Source organism: Ornithorhynchus anatinus, chromosome 12 (assembly GCF_004115215.2).
Source record: "Ornithorhynchus anatinus isolate Pmale09 chromosome 12, mOrnAna1.pri.v4, whole genome shotgun sequence".
NCBI classification, from domain to species: domain Eukaryota; kingdom Metazoa; phylum Chordata; class Mammalia; order Monotremata; family Ornithorhynchidae; genus Ornithorhynchus; species Ornithorhynchus anatinus.
The window spans coordinates 49,167,505-49,178,606 of record NC_041739.1 but is presented as its reverse complement, the minus strand read 5'-3'; positions in this window follow the sequence as shown (position 1 = coordinate 49,178,606).

The following is an 11,102-nucleotide window of genomic DNA, read 5'->3' as shown; positions in this document are numbered from 1 at the left end:
TACTACGTGCAGAGCTCTGTACTGAACTCTCGGGAGAGTACAATACACCAACAGTGGGTGGACACGTTCCCCGCCCATAATGAACCACCCCGGTCCAAGACTTTTTGGAAAAATAATAATAATAGTGGTATTTGTTAAGCATTTGCTATGTGCCAAGCATTGTACTAAGCAGTGGGGTAGAAGGTTCTAATCCCGGCTCTGCCGCTTGTCTGCTGTGTGACCTTGGGCAAATCGCTTCACTTCTCTGGGCCTCAGTTCCCTCATCTGTCGAATGGGGATTAGGACTGTGAGCCTCACGTGGGACGGGGACTGCGTCCAACCTGATTGGCTTATGTCCACCCCAGTGCTTAGTACAGTGCCTGGCACATAGTAAGTGCTTAACAAACACCGTATGAGGGGAAGCAGCGTGGCTCAGTGGAAAGAGGCCGGGCTTCGGAGTCAGAGGTCACGGGTTCGACTCCCGGCTCTGCCACTTGTCAGCTGTGTGACCGTGGGCGAGTCACTTCACTTCTCTGTGCCTCGGTTACCTCATCTGTAAAATGGGGATTATCTGTGAGCCGCTCGTGGGACAACCTGATGACCCCGTATCTGCCCCAGCGCTTAGAACAGTGCTCTGCACATAGTAAGCGCTTAACAAATCCCACCGTTAGTATTATTATTAATCAGGTCCCACATGGGCTTCGCTGTCAAAGTAGTAGGGAGAACAGGTCCTTAATCCCCATTTTCCAGATGAGGCACCCGGGGCCCAGACAAGTGAAGTGACTTGCACAAGGTCACACAGCAGGTAAGTGGAGGAGCCAGGATTAGAACCCAGGTTCTCGGACTCCCGGGCTCTTTCTAGTAGGCCACAGAGCTTCTCAGGAGGCAGGGAACTCCAAGGACGGCGACCCTCCAGCATGTCTTTGGCAGGACGTCTAGTGGCGTGCACACGTGCGCTTGTGTGTGTCTGCGTGTTGTTTGCGTGTATCTGCACATAGAGATGAAGGAGCACTGTCCAGTCCAATCTGTGACCTTCCGCTGCCATCCTGTGGCCAGTGCTCCCTTTTATCTTCCCCAATCACTGATATTTCTGCCCTAATAATAACCTTAATGATAGTCACGGTATTGGTTAAGCGCTTACTATGTTCCAGACACTGCTCTAAGCGCTGGGATGGATAGAAGCAAATCGGCTTGGACACAGTCCCCGTCCCACGAGGGGCTCCCGGCCTCCATCCCCATTTTACAGAAGAGGGAACTGAAGCGCAGAGAAGTAAAGTGACTTTCATTCATTCATTCGCATGTACCGAGCGCTTACTGAGCTCAGAGCACTGTACTGAACGCTTGGAAAATACAATTAATAATAATAATGATAAAGTTGGTATTTTTTAAGTGCTTACTATGTGCCGAGCACTGTTCCGAGCGCTGGGGGAGATACAGGGTAATCAGGTTGTCCCACGTGAGGCTCACGGTCTTCATCCCCATTTTAATAATAGCGTTGGTATTCGTTAAGCGCTTACTACGTGCCGAGCACTGGGGTAGATACAGGGGAATCAGGTCGTCCCACGTGGGGCTCACAGTTAATCCCCATTTTACAGATGAGGTCCCTGAGGCACAGAGAAGTGAAGTGACTTGCCCACGGTCACACAGCTGACACGTGGCAGAGGCGGGATTCGAACTCATGACCTCTGACTCCCAAGCCCGCGCTCTTTCCACTGAGCCACGCTGCTTCTCTGAAGCAATAAAGAGGGACAATCCCCGCCCACGGCGGGTTTACCGTCCAGTCTGGTCATGCAGCAGACAGGTGGCAGAGCCGGGATCAGAACCCACGACCTGCCTCGGACAAGTAGCGGAGCCGGGATTAGAACCCGTGACCGCCTGCCTTCCCGGCCGGGGCTTTATCCATTACTCTGAGTTGCTTCTCCCAGTGCAACGAGCTACGTGCACTGGACATCTTAAAAAATCAGGGACTGGATTCCCACCCCCTCTTAAATCCCCCCCCCCCGCCCCGTCCTCTCCCAACCCCCCTCTCGATCCCCCTCGGCCGCCTTGGACCATTCGAGCTTCTCGGGCATTAAAAGGCAGGATCAGAAGCTTCTTCGTCACTTAAACGCCCCACAGAGAAACGCTTCCTCCTTCCTCGAGGTTAGCCTCCTGAACGTCAACAGTGACAACTGCGGAATCCGTTCAGGACCCTGTGTGTGCCAAACATTAGACTGAGCACTGGGAAGAGAGGCCGCACCTGGAGAGGAGATCTCCTGACCTCTTCATCCATTCCTTCGATTCTCTCCCGATTAGACTGGGAGCCCGTCAGTGGGCAGGGACGGCCTCTATCTGTGGCCGATTTGTCCACTGCAAGCGCTTAGTACGGTGCTCCGCACGCAGTAAGCGCTCAGTAAATACTGTTGAATGAATGAACGGAGCACTTACGGGGCGCGGGGCCGTACCTTCGGAGACTATGACGTGACAGTAAACTGGCTCACTCCCGGACCCGTACGAGCTTACGGTCTAGAGGGGGAGGCAGACAATATAAATAGGTAAATTACAGACAGGTACATAAGTGCCGTGGGGCTGGGAGGGGGCCGTCTCTCAAATTTTCTACTCCCTACACCCGGGCTTTTGACCCCAACCCATCTCAACTCATCAAAGCAATCGGTCCCTTCCTTGCTTCCTCCCTGGCCGCCATCTTTAGCCCCTCACCTTCCAGTGGCTCCATCTTGACAGCTTTCAGGCCTGTCCTTGTATCCCCTCTCCTTAAAAAAACCACCCCGGAATCCTTTTCACCCCCTCAGCTCCCTCCAATTATCGCCCCTTCTTCCTCCTATCATTGCTCTTCAGATTCCTGGAGTTGGTTGTCTACGCTCACTGCTTCCATTGCCCTCCTTCCAGTTCTCTCCTCGACCCCCTGGAATCTGACTTCGGCCCTCTCCGCTCCGTGGAAATGGGCCTCTCTGTACCTCAGTTTCCTCACTCGCAAAATGAGGATTCGACGTCTGCTCTCCCTCCTATCACTCCATGGAAATGGGCCTCTCTGCACCTCAGTTTCCTCACCTGCAAAATGAGGATTCGACGTCTACTCTCCCTCCTACTCGGACCGTGAGCCCTCCGCGGGACGGGGACGGGGTCCGAACTGATTAACTTGTATTTATCCCGGCGCTTAGAACAGTTTTAATCGTAGACTAAGTGCTTAACAAGCATGTTATTATTAATAATAATAATGACGATAACTCTAATGTGCTTCTTCCCAAGTGCTGTATACCGAATAGGTGCTTGATAAATACTAGTGAATAGTTGATTGATTGATTGACCAATGAGACTTTGAAAGTACGTGACAATAAAGTCAATCCAACCCTTGGAATCATGGAGTGGTGAAGATGAAGAAGCAGCGTGGCTCAGTGGAAAGAGCCCGGGCTTGGGGGTCTGAGGTCGTGGGTTCTAATCCCGGCTCCACCACGTATCAGCTGTGTGACTTTGGGCAAGTCACTTCACTTCTCTGTGCCTCAGTTCCCTCGTCTGTAAAATGGGGATGAAGCCTGTGTGATGAAACCTTGTATCTACCCCAGGGCTTGAAACAGTGCTTCGCCCATAGTAAGCGCTTAACAAATGCCGTCGTTATTATTACTATAGAGGGACATTTAGCATCGGAGAAGCAGTGTGACCTAATGGAAAGAGCACAGACCTGGGAGTCAGAGGACCCGGGTTCGAATCCCGGCTCCACCACTTGTCTGCTAGGTGACCTCGGGCAAGGCGTTTCACTTCTCTGGGCCTCAGTTACTTCATCTGTAAAATGAGGATTAAATCATCTTCCCTTTGACTTAAACTGTGAGTCCTCTGTGGGACGGGGACCGTGTCCAACCTGATTATCTTGTATCTACCCCAGCACCTAGTACGTAGTATGCAGTGGAGACCGAATAAATACCATTAAAAAACAAAAACAAAAAACCCTCAGAGCTCACTTTGAATTGGGCCATTTCTCGGCAGGCTGGTGAGCTTACGTGCTGAATTTTAAAAATGATGCTCTGTGCATAGACTATTAGCGGAAGCATTTCTGGGCTTGTCAAAGTGCCTGAATCGAGTTCAGTGGAAATAGGGAGCCTGCTATCATCTCGGCAATTGCTTTTCAGGAATATCGAAAAAAAAATTTTCGATGATAAGTGTGTGCGTTTTTGCAAACATCCGCTCCTGAAAGAAAAAGTACAGGGATTCGATTTGGGCAAATGGATACCTAAGGAGGGACTTGGGATTCGGGATCTGAATATCGACGCTGCGCTGAGAAGGCTCATAAACTCACCACTGTTAGAACGCTCCCTTTCACCCCTCTACAGGCTTCCGAATTATTTCCCATCGGAGACGTCGGAAGACAGTTCCAATTCCGGCCGTTCTTTCCGTCGAATCGACGTTATCGCCATCCATCTCGTGGGGCAACGTCATCTGTTTCTCGATGAGGGGAACGCGAGGGGTTGGGCTTTGTCTCTTTCAAAGTTCATTACTATAATAAAGTGCTTATGATATTTTTATGATAACAGCTTTATGAATTGAGACATCAAGGGAAGAGGCAAGGTCTAGCGGATTGAGCACGGAGTGGGAGTTAGGAGGCCTGGGTTCTGATCCTGGCTCCACCATTTGCCCCCCGCGTGACCTATTGCAGGTCACTTCGCTTCCCTGTGCCTCAGTTTTCTTGGCTGTAAAATGGGGATATGGGGATATTATAATGACGGTCTCTGTGAAGCGCTTACTATGTGCCAAGCACTGTTCTAAGCGCTGGGGCAGATATAAGGTAACCAGGTTGTCCCGCGTGGAGGTCACCGTCTCAATCTCCATTTTCCAGATGAGGGAACTGAGGCACAGAGAAGCCAAGTGGCTTGCCCGAGGTCAAACAGCAGACGAGTGGCGGAACAGGATTCGAACCCACGTCCCCCCGGCTCCCCAGCCTGTGCTCCTGCCACTGAGCCTCACTCTTTCTCTATTTTTATTATTAGAAAACCTATAATCAATCAACCAAACGATCCCTTGCTCCTGTAATGGATCGGTGGATGGGAGAACGAGGTGAATACACGGTGAACGTGAAAACGAGAAGTGTGAAATGTGAAAACCCGGGAGGAGAGGGAATTATTTTAGATTTATCCAGGATGCCCTGGGTTGAGCCAAAACACTGAAGTCAGTTTTCTGGCTTTTGTGGCAGCCAAAGTGCTCTCTCTCCGCTGAGCTGTTTAGGCACTTCTCTGGGCCTCAGTGACCTCATCTGTAAAACGGGGAGACTGGGAAGCCCCACGTGGGACAGGGACTGCGTCCAACCCTCTTTACTTGTATCCATCCCAACGCTGAGTACGGCGCCTGGCACAAAGTAAGCGCTTAATCAATACCATAATTATTGTATTGTGTCCGACCTGGTTATCTTGACTCTGCCCCAGCGCTTAGTCAGTGCTTGGCACATAGTAAGAGCTTAACCAACTCCCCAGTTATACCGTGGCCCTCCCCAGGACTTCAAGAGCGAAACAGCTAGCTCGTTACGGACAGGTAAAGTGTCTGCTAATTCTGCTGTATCGTACTCTCCTAAGCACTTAGCATGGTGCTCGGCACATAGTAAACGCTCAATGAATTCCATTGATTGACTGATTGGATGTTTTTTCCCCAAAGAACACAGAAGGTCATTTCCTCCCCCGTTCCCCAGTCTATTAAAACCCCCCTCAAGCTGATCTCCCTTTGGATTTCAGTATTGTCTGTAGCACAAATGATTACAGGGGATAATAATAGTAGTAATTGTGGTATTTTTAGCCATTTACCATGTGCCAGGCACTGTACTAAGCGCTAGAGTGGATATAAGCAAATGGGGTTGGACACTGCCCCTGTCCCATGTGGGACTCACAGTCTCAATCCTCATTTTACGGATGAGGGAACTGAGAAGTGAAGTGATTTGCCCAAGGTCACACAGCAGCCAAATGGCAGAGGCGGAATTAGAACCCAGGTCCTTCTGACTCCTAGGCCCGTGCTCTATCCACTAGGCCTGGCTCAGTGGAAAGAGCCCGGGCTTTGGAGTCGGAGGTCATGGGTTCGAATCCCGACGCTGCCATTTGTCAGCTGTGTGACTGTGGGCAAGTCACTTCACTTTTCTGTGCCTCATCTGTAAAATGGGAGTTGAGACCGTGAGCCTCACGTGGGACGACCCGATTCCCCCGTGTCTACCCCGGCGCTTAGAGCAGTGCTCTGCACATAGTAAGCGCTTAACAGATACCAACATTATTATTATTATTCGGCCATGCTGCTTGTCGGAAGCTACCCATTTCCCAAATCCAACAAAGGAGAGAAGCAATGTGACCTACCGACCCGGGAGGCTTTGCATATTTTATTCACCCCTTCTTCGGCCCCACGGCACTTATTTAGATACCTGTAATCTATTGATTTGTATTAATATCTGTCTCACCTCCTCTAGACTGTAAACTCTATCCGTTGCCGAATTGTACATTCCAAGCGCTTAGTACAGTGCTCTGCAAATAGTAAGCTTTCAATTAATACTACAGAATGAATGAACTCACTGTATCCGGGAATATATCTACCAACTCTGCTATATTGTACTCTCCCAAGTGCTTAGTACAGTGCTCAGCACACGGTAAGCACTCAATAAATACCACTGCTTAGTCGACTGAGTCAGAGGACTTGGGTTTTAATTCCTGCTCGGCCACTCGCCTGCTGTGTGACCTTGAGCCAGTCACTTTAGTTCTCTGTGCCCCAGTTCCCTCATCAGCAAGAGGGGAATTCCATACTTGTTCTCCCTCTTATTTAATAATGCTGGTATCTGTGAAGCGCTTACTATGTGCAGAGCACTGTTCTAAGCGCTGAGGTAGATACAGGGTATCAACTCGTCTCTCTCGTTCACCCCACGCATCCTATCCGTTACCGAGACCTGCCGGTCTCACCTCTACAATATCGCCAAGATCCGCCCTTTCCTCTCCACCCAAACGGCTACCTTACCGCTACGGGCCCTCGTTCTATCCCGGCTAGACTACCGTGTCGGCCTTCTCTCCGACCTCCCTTCCTCCTCTCTCGCCCCGCTCCGGTCTATTCTTCGCTCCGCCGCCCGGCTCATCTTCCCGCAGAAACGCTCTGGGCCTGGCACTCCCCTTCTTAAACACCTCCAGTGGTCGCCTATCGACCTCCGCTCCAAACAAAAACTCCTCGCTCTAGGCTTCGAGGCTCCCCGTCACCTCGCCCCTTCCCACCTCTCCTCCCTTCTCTCTTTCCACCGGCCACCCCGCACGCTCCGCTCCTCCGCCGCCCACCTCCTCGCCGTCCCCCGGTCTCGCCCGTCCCGCCGTCGACCGCCGGGCCGCGTCCTCCCGCGGTCCCGGAACGCCCTCCCTCCTCGCCTCCGACAGTCTAATTCTCTTCCCCTCTTCAAATCCCTACTTAAAGCTCACCTCCTCCAAGAGGCCTTCCCAGACTGAGCTCCCCCCTTGGTCCCTCTGCTCCCTCTACCCCCCCTTCACCTCTCCGCAGCTATACCCTCTTCTCCCCCTTTTCCCTCTCCCGTCCCACCCCCTCGGCGCTGTACTCCTCCGTTCGACTGTATGTATCTTCATCACCCTATTTATTTTGTTCATTTTGTTTAATGAGATGTACATCACCCTGATTCTATTCAGTTGCCATCGGTTTTTACGAGACGTTCTTCCCCTCGACTCTATTTATCGCCATCGTTCTCGTCCGCCCGTCTCCCCCGATTAGACCGAGAGCCCCTCAAACGGCAGGGACCGTCTCTATCTGTTGCCGACTTGTACATTCCAAGCGCTTAGTACAGTGCTCTGCACATAGTAAGCCCTCAATAAATACTATTGAATGAATGAATGAAAGTTGTCCCACGTGAGGCTCACAGTCTTAATCCCCATTTTCCAGATGAGGGAATTTAGGCCCAGAGAAGTTGTGACTTGTCCACAGTCACCCAGCTGACAAGTGGCGGAGCTGGGATTCGAACCCATGGCCTCTGACTCCCAAGCTCGGGCTCTTTCCACTGAGCCACGCTGCTGTGGGTTAGGGACCGCGTCCAACTTGATGATCTTTTTTCAACCCCAGCATTTAGAACGGCGTTTGACACACAGTATGGGTTTAACAAATACCATAAAAAAAGTACACCAGTAATTAGTCGGGCTTCCTTTTCCAGGGAACCCGTGTCATTATACTCCAACTCGGTCCGTTTCAAGCTTACTTTGGTGATAGCGCCATTATGCAAAGCTAATTTATTAAGCAAACATTATATTTTGACTACACCCCTTCTGCAAATTGGAAGCAATTGAAATGTTTTTAATGTTTTCCTGAGAAGTGCACTCGTGTAAACTTGTAACGTGTGCAGTGTGCACCTGAAGAATATCGTTGAAAGCGCTCTAATTATCATCCTCATTTGGATCGTGTTAATTGGGTTTGATTCCCCCAAAAACCTGTTAGTAAAGATTTTATTCCAACTCATTCCTGCTTCAAACATGAATACCATTTCTACAGGCAGAAGGAGTCACAATTCGGTCCCAAATCCTAGGAAAATAAGGTCTTTGGATTGTATCTTTTGACCCCATCCAGTTTTCTCCAGACATTTCGCCCCATTTAATCTCCATCCCCAAACTACCTTCCTCTGGTGACCAAATCGACGCTCTCAACACCACCCTCTCTACTCGGCTCAATTCCCTCGCTCCCCTATCCTCTCGTCTATCTCGTACCACTAACCCACAGCCCCGCATCACCTCCACGCTCCGCTCTCTTCGCCCTCGTTCTCAGGCTGCAGAGCGCCGCTGGTGAAAATCTACATTTCAGGCCGACCTCGTCACTTCGAGTTTATCCTCGTGTGCTTTAACTCCGCTCTCCGGTCTGCCCAACAACATTATTTCTCCATCCTTACTGACAGGCATGCCTACTGCCCTTGCCAGCTGTTTCAGATGACTCCCTGTCCCCTGACCCTCTGCCTCCCCTGTCTCTTGCCCCCAGTCACCCGGCCACCTACTTTATAGAGAAAATTGAAATTATCAGATGTGAGCTCCCTAAAATCTTCCCTGGTCCTCCCTAGTCTCTCCCTCCTCCTGCCCCTTCTTCAACTCTCCCATCTTTCCCCAGAGTATCTCGAGAGGGAAGCTCCTGCCTCTCCTCAAAAGCCACCCCCTCCACCTGCGCACCCGACCCCATTCCTTCACACCTCATCAAACCACTCGCCCCCTCTCTTCTTCCCTCCCTAACAGGCATCTTCTACTGTTCACTTTCCAATGGCTTCTTTCCCACTGCTTTCAAATATATCCATGTCTCCCTTATCCTAAAAAATCCCACCCTGGTCCCTAGAGCTACCGCCAGTTATCGCCCCATCTCCCCCCTTCCATTCCTCTCCAAACTCCTTGAGCCACCCCCTGCCTCCTCCGATTCCTCTCCTCCAATTCTCTGGCTTCCGTCCCTTTCGCTCCACAGAAATTGCCCTCTCAGTGATCTGCTCGCCCAGTCCAACGGCCTCTACTCCATCCTAATCCTCCTCGACCTTTCAGCTGCCTTCAGCCCTGTCGATCACCTCCTTCTCCTGGAAGCATTATCCAATCTTGGCTTCACTGACTCTGTCTTCTCCCGGTTCTCCTCCTATCTCTCTGGTCACTCATTCTCAGTCTCCGCAGTCTCCTCCTCTGCCTCCCGTCCCCTAACTGTGGGCGTCCTTCAAGGTTCAGGTCTGAGTCTCCTATTCTCCATCTAAACCCACTCCCTTGGGGAACTCATTTGCTCCCATGCCTTCAACTAACTACCCCTATGCGGGTGACCCCCAAAACTACATCTCCAGCCCTGATCTCTCTCCCTCTCTCCAGTCTCGCACTTCTTCCTGCCTTTTTGGATGTCCCGCCAACACCTTAAACTTAACATGTCTAAAACATTACTCCTTCTCTCCCCACTACTACTTCCACGGTATTTGTTAAACTACGATGTGCAAAGCACTGTTCTAAGAGCTGGGAAGCCCGGGGGGATCTAGGAAAGCAGGGTTCTCAGTGCTGGCTCACCGGGGGTCAAGAAGCAGGTTTCGGGGGAGAGCTTGGGGTCTTGTTTTGGGGATTCAGGGTTCGGTTTTTTTGTTCCTTTTCTTGGCAGTAATGTAAGCGCCGGCTAGAGTCCTTAGGGGGCCTCGGTGGACCGTCTGGCAAGCTGATACTAATAAAATAATAATAATTGCGCTATCTGTGAAGCACTTACTATGTGCCAGGCGCTGTACTAAGTGCTGGGGTAGATACAGGGCAGTTGGGTTGGACACGGTCCCCGTCAAACACAGGGCTCGCCGTCTTAATCCCCATTTCACTAATGAGGTAACTGAGGCCCGGGGAAGTGAAGTGACTCTCCCAAGGTCATGCAGCAGACAAGAGGGAGTTAATAATAATAATGATGTTGGTATTTGTTAAGCGCTCACTATGTGCCGAGCACTGTTCCAAGCGCTGGGGTAGACACAGGGGAATCAGGTTGTCCCACGTGGGGCTCGCAGTCTTAATCCCCATTTTACAGATGAGGGAACTGAGGCACAGAGAAGTTAAGTGACTTGTTCAGATCCTTCTGAGTGCCAGGCCCGTGGTCTAGCCACCAGGCCCGTGATTCTCAGGGTGGTACCGCGGAACGGAGGTCAAGCCTGGCCTGCCGATGGAGTGGCTTCTCCCAGCCTAGGGGACAGACGGGGTGGCCAAGCAGACGGAGGGGTTTCAAGCCCTGAATATGCTCAACGTGAAGAGATGCTGAGGAAAGGGACGGCGCATTCCGGATGCTCCCTTGAAGAATCAGAGAAGCAGTGGGGCCCAACAGGAAGAGCATCATAACCTCCAGCGGTTGCCCATCCACCTCCACATCAAGCAGAAACTCCTCACCATTAGCTGTAAAACTCTCCCTCATCTTGCCCCTTCCTTCCTCGCCTCGCTTCTCTCCTACTACGACCCAGTCCTCTGGTAAGGAGCAGCGTGGCTCAGTGGAAAGAGCACGGGCTCTGGAGTCAGAGGTCACGGGTTCGAACCCCGGCTCGGCCACTTGTCGGCTGTGTGACTTGGGGCGAGTCGCTTAGCTTCTGGGTGCCTCAGTGACCTCATCTGTAAAATGAGGATTAAGACCGTGAGCCCCACGTGGGACAACCCGATTCCCCCGTGTCC